Here is a 6,492-nt window from a genome sequence, read left to right as displayed (position 1 = left end):
TTCTACCAGTATAACAAGACATGTCGGCATTGATTTCGAGTGGATGGCTCAAATGACCTGGGAGCTATTGAAAAAATCGGGCGGTGTATTTGCCAAAAATGATGATTTTTCATTCAAAAATTCACCAAAAATAGAAATTCCACTAAAATCCAATAAAAACTGCTGTGTCTCATTCTACCAGTATAACAAGACATGTCGGCATTGATTTCGAGTGGATGGCTCAAATGACCTGGGAGCTATTGAAAAAATCGGGCGGTGTATTCGCCAAAAATGGTGATTTTTCATTCAAATATTCACCAAAAATAGAAATTCCACTAAAATCCAATAAAAACTGCTGTGTCTCATTCTACCAGTATAACAAGACATGTCGGCATTGATTTCGAGTGGATGGCTCAAATGACCTGGGAGCTATTGAAAAAATCGGGCGGTGTATTCGCCAAAAATGGTGATTTTTCATTAAAATATTCCCCAAAAATAGAAATTCCACTAAAATCCAATAAAAACTGCTGTGTCTCATTCTACCAGTATAACAAGACATGTCGGCATTGATTTCGAGTGGATGGCTCAAATGACCTGGGAGCTATTGAAAAAATCGGGCGGTGTATTCGCCAAAAATGGTGATTTTTCATTCAAATATTCACCAAAAATAGAAATTCCACTAAAATCCAATAAAAACTGCTGTGTCTCATTCTACCAGTATAACAAGACATGTCGGCATTGATTTCGAGTGGATGGCTCAAATGACCTGGGAGCTATTGAAAAATTTGGGCGGTGTATTCGCCAAAAATGGTGATTTTTCATTAAAATATTCATGAAATATAGAAATTCCACTAAAATCCAATAAAAACTGCTGTGTCTCATTCTACCAGTATAACAAGACATTTGGCCATTGAGTTTGAGTCGATGGCTCAAATGACCTGGGAGCTATTGAAAAAATCGGGCGGTGTATTCGCCAAAAATGGTGATTTTTCATTAAAATATTCATGAAAAACAGAATTTACAGCAGAATTGAAAAACAACAGGTGTGTCTCATTCAACCAGTATCAGACGACATTTTGACATTGATTTTGAGTCCATGGGTCAAATGACTTGGAAGCTATTGAAAATATTTGCCAAAATGAGTCCCTATGCCAAGTGAATGGGATGGATGGGAAGGTGAAATTTGACCGAGTGTCAATGTCAACAATCGTTCCTCCAGGGAGTGTTTAGGAGCATGTTTCAGTCATTTTTTTGTATCTAGGGTCAAGGTCAGGTTAGTGGCAGGCTTGCAACGTGAATGGGATGGATCAGAGGTGAAATTGGATTGAGGCCATTAAGAGTCGGTTGGTACCTTTTTTTATTGACATTGTTTTGGATCTTGGGTTAGGGTTACGAGACATCACACCCTCATAACTAAATGGCCGAAAAGGTCGATTGTCATAGTCTTTCAAAACAACACGATCGTTACACACTCAGAAAACAGGAAATCAGATGAAATGTGACGTGCATTGATAACCAAACTTTACATGAAAAGAAAAAAACTACCCGCCCTGGCAATATCCTGTTCAACCGGCTAGTGTCTGGCAAGTGATACAGAAGTATCCGCTGCCAAACCACCAGACTACAGAGCAGCTCTTTCCTCAAGCTGTGACACTCCTCAATTTATCCTGTGGACTTTTTCCATTGTACAACCCTACATTTTATAATGATGAATAAATGAAACTTGAACCTTGACAAACCTTGACAAACTTCCTCTTGTCCAAGGAAAACTATGTTCAAACAAGTTCAAAAGCAAGGAACTTGAAAGACCTGTTGTCAGAACAATAAAAAATCCCTGACATTTACAACTTCATACTTAGGTCAGGACTGTGAAGCCTCAGTTCCTGCCAAAATGATCCTTCTGTAATGAAAATCTGTACAGATTGAAACCAGAGTTAATCCTATTGGCCAGACCTCCATCACAAGTTGCTATAGTTATTCACCTTGACCTTATTGTGGTTAGATGATAGCACTGTGTCATTTTCATTTTGCCGTGAGATCGTCTTAACTGGAGCAGTCAACCCAAGACAGTCACTTTTCCTTAATAATAGACAGCACACACTCTACAATCACTCAGGAAATGATGTAGTGTGTGTGTGTTGGTCAAGGTAGATATGATTAACTCATCTGCCTGTTATAACAGTGAAGGATAATGAAGCCACGGAAGAGAGTTATGGTCGCGGTGAATGAGAGGTGTGATGGAGAAGGACGGGGCAGAGTTGAAAAGTGAGGCAGAGTGTGTCTGTGTGCCTGAAGTGTACATTAAAGTAGTGTTGTCATGATACTGGAATCCCTAACTTTGAAACAATACCTTTAAAAATAGCAATATTCAATACTGTCTTGTTAAATGCTTCAGTGATGTTGAATTGGGAGCTGTCACCAAACTCTTTATAGATGTTGATGTGTCGTCCTTCAGGTGCTTTGCTAAATTTGCTGTGTTAGCACCACTCCTCAGCACTGCTCCTTAGCATCGTTTGCATACGGGCTTGCTTGTATTATTTGCCTGCCTTTGTTAATTTGTCTCAAATGCAAAGAATTTCCAAACAGCACTCCAGTGTTTTCTTCGTCAACCAAAATCTTTCATGGAGGCTCTGCACGTACCATCTTTAATGAGCTAAAACTGTGAGCTAACTGTGAGCGAATGAGATGAGTAATGAGAAGGTGAAAGCACTATGGGTGAGTGAGGAGGCGGGACTATGTGGGCACTGCAGCGGTGTGTGTGAACTTGCTGTCGGGTTTCTGTATCAGTGGTGCAGAAAATGATTATTGAAACATTTTCAAATATTCAGGATCATTATGAAGTATGCAAGTTTGTCAAATCACGCTGCTGAAATTACACCGTGACAAATCCGCTCGCTATGTTCCCAAAGATATTTAACACTCCATTTCTTATGTTAAGATCATTAAATGAGCATTGGTATTTCATTTGTAAAAGCCTGTTTACACTGTGTGAACAAGACAAATAGCTCTTCTTCTGTGAGTGGATCAAAGTCAGGAAAAAAAAGTCTGAGTTGTGACTGTGTGCAGTGGTGTGACCATGACTCTGACAGAGGGCCAGAGTTCCCTAAAAGGGCAACGTCTTGGTCGTCCTGAAGACTTAGTTTGGCTCCAGTGCTCTCTCTCCGACATCTTTCCTGGTTATTTTTGCAAACTGATAATGCAGACAATAATTCTTCAAGGGTTCCTTCTCCAAAAATGATTAATAGGTCCAAGAAACATGACCCTTCCCTGAGAACCACAATTTGAAAATGTACTTTTCTTGCTATTTGTGGTTCTCTTGTTGTTGTTGTTGTTGTTGTAGTATTGCATGCATTTAAATCAGTTATCCACCGAAACTAACATGTACACATGTTGTATATGTACATGCAAATATACGTCTATATTATGACGTAAATATGTGTACTTGTATGTATGTATTTACACTGTTTTCACGTACATACAGTCAGTAAGCTACATAGCTTAACTAACTAGCCACTGTAATTAGCCATTATATCCTGTTCTAGCAGCGTTTCTGCAGCGCCTACTGAAACGGGGCATTGTAAGAAACAATTGATAATGTGTGTGACGCAGACTCACAGCAGAGAGAGAAAGAGAGAGAGAGAGAGAGAGAGAGAGAGAGAGAAAAAAAACTCATGTGGATGAGGGAGAAAGATGTTTTTTACAGAAAGAAAGAAACAACTTAATGTATTACATTCAATGCCAAATTTACAAGGTCAAAATAATTAAGAATTTGTCAGAGACAGCGTTTCACAAAGTCTATTAACATCCTCGAAACAAACCAATTCACAAAATTGAGCGATTTTATAAGGGAGCCTAGTGATGTTGGTGTTCAAGTTTGCTGTCTTCTATTGTGCAAAGCATTCTCAAATTATTGTAAATTGCTGTTAATAGCTATTAGATATGTCATCCTTGCTATGATGTGATTACATCGACTAGCTCTCAGCACCCCCAACTGTGACTCACTTCCAGCATCCCTGCTCTACACTTATATTGTTTCAAGGCTTTAATAGTTATTTTCCAATTCACTAGGACATTTGTTTGTTCAATGTTTGTTCAGAAGGGATGTGAAAAGAAAGCTTTTTTTATCATTATGTTCTATTTTCTAGAAATATTTTGGTCACTCATGCTCCAAGTTGACTAATATGTGTGTCACAGTCACCACAGCACACATGCTGTGTATTGAATTACTTTGGCATATTCCTGCAGTAAAGGTTGTTGAGCCCTCCTGTAGTTTATCGCTCCCTGGGTTTCCAAGTGGTGCTGTTTTATCTCACAATCTGAGATATTCATCTGTGACAAAGGAGCGTTGACAATCTTGTTTTAGAGTATTCATAAGGTGACCTGCTGTTGATGTTATGAGCTGTAATCATCTTTTATTTAAACTACATGTTTGATGGCTTGAAGGACCTGTTAATAAACAGTTATTTTATTTTATTTTTTAACCTTCACTCCCTCATACGCCAAATGAATAAGACAATGAGAATAATACATTTATGCCCTCAGGGTTTCACTTATTGTTTGTTGGAAAGTTTTTGGGTCACATGAGATCACTGAACCTTGTGTTTTTCTGCTGTTAATATTAATGAGCGCCTGTAGTTGCACATAAGCATTCAACGGAGTGAGGAGCATGAACTCGTTAGGGAAAAGTCCCCGAAGATCATTTGAGAGTAACCCTGGGAATACTTTAAAAGGGAGAACAATTCAGTGCTTGTTTTGGCACATTTGGATGTGTTTTGAACTTGTGCTAATCCCAAGCCTGTGGGGGGAAGGAAGAAGCCCTGCGACATTATTCGGCATGCAAACCATGTATGCAAACATTCCTTCCTCTGGCTTGTTGCCTTACAACAAGCTAATCCTGTGCAGTTCTTCTTTGTTTGGCCTTGCCTGAACTTCCATTCTGCCATTTTCCATTTTGCTGGGCCCATAAAACGTGCGCTAGTTAATATCTTATTACTGTAATTCAAGACCATGCTATTAGGCACACTCTCCCTCCAAAAGTGTGGCTAAATTCAAGTACTGCCCACATCACTAGATATTATTTCAAACTGTGTCAGGAAATGTATTTTAATATTAAATCCACACCTGATTTTTTTTCTCACAGTGTCATACAAGCACCTTCCTGGACAAATGGATCATTATTGGATTTTATGTAAACCTGAGCCAAAAGTGTGACTTGAGGACACTTTCCATTATGGTCAGCTTGGATTGCTGCCACTACCAGGCAGATAATGTAAATCTTCTTCTCTTATCCTCCCGTCTCTCTCACCTGTTGGAAGTGGCTGCAGCAGCTAATGCAACACAGGCTGCAGCTATTGTCTTTGACTGCCCACATGTGGCTAAACTGAGGAACAACAGCAGCATTATGGCTCTCACAGCAAAGCACAAAATCAACATGATGGCTCTCTCTCGCCGCGCTTTCAAGACATGGCATTAATGCCCACACATATTCACTGCTGCTTCTTTTCTGTTTGGTGGCTCTGAGGTGCAACAACATCTGACAAAACACATTAATAAATAAGAAAGTACACAAAAGTTCACTGAACATTGGACGTAAAATCAGAGCTCTGAGGGCACATGGCTGAAGTCCCTTCGATTTTGTGTGTTTTATGTAAAACAAATTTGAAGGTGACTCGGAGTCGGTGAGCCCCTCGTGGATTGTTGCTCAGCCTGATCTGCTCGCTGTCAGAGATGCCGTGATGCTCTCCTTGCTCACTAAAACACCAAATCTGATGAATATACTGCTTAAAATGACAGTGACCAGCTGTACTGAATTTTGTTTTAATTTACAATTTATTAGTGGCTTGTTTTTCAAAAGACTGATAGCCACAGATGGTTTGGTTAATTAAAAAGAAAGGTAGACTAACTGAAACGTTGGTTATGGTCTTTTCATTAATCTGATTGACAGTAAGTAAAAATATTTTCATGCGTTTCTTGAAAATCCCATTGTTTAAAAACAGAGGTCTTCTCTTTTAGAATGTACTTTTTTTGTGTTTGTTTACTTCTTTCTGTGCATGTCTGTCACAATTCATTTACAGTATACACTGTGTGCACAATTATTAGGCGAGTTGTATTTTTGAGGATTAATTTTATTATTGAACAACTACAGCGCTCTTGGCCACTCCAAAATGTTAATAAACCTCAAACCTGAATATTTAAGAAAGTAAAAGTGAGGTTTTGGCTTTCTTAGGAGAATATCTATGTGTGCACAATTATTATGCAACTAAATGAAAAACGAAAAGTTTCCCATTTTTCAAATCCTTACCTTGGCCATGTCTCTGAGCACTGAACACCTTGTACTTCTGGGCACTCTAGGTAGGTTGCAGTTCTGGAATGAGACAGCACTGAAGGATTATGGGTTCCTGGTAGCTTCACATTTGATTCTTCTCAAATCTTTGGCAGTTAATTAGCATCTTTTTTTCTCAACACGTTTCTTGCGACCCTGTTGACTATTTGCAACAAAACGTTTGATGGTTC

Source organism: Pagrus major, chromosome 18 (assembly GCF_040436345.1).
Source record: "Pagrus major chromosome 18, Pma_NU_1.0".
Classification (NCBI taxonomy): domain Eukaryota; kingdom Metazoa; phylum Chordata; class Actinopteri; order Spariformes; family Sparidae; genus Pagrus; species Pagrus major.
This window is presented reverse-complemented; position numbering follows the sequence as displayed.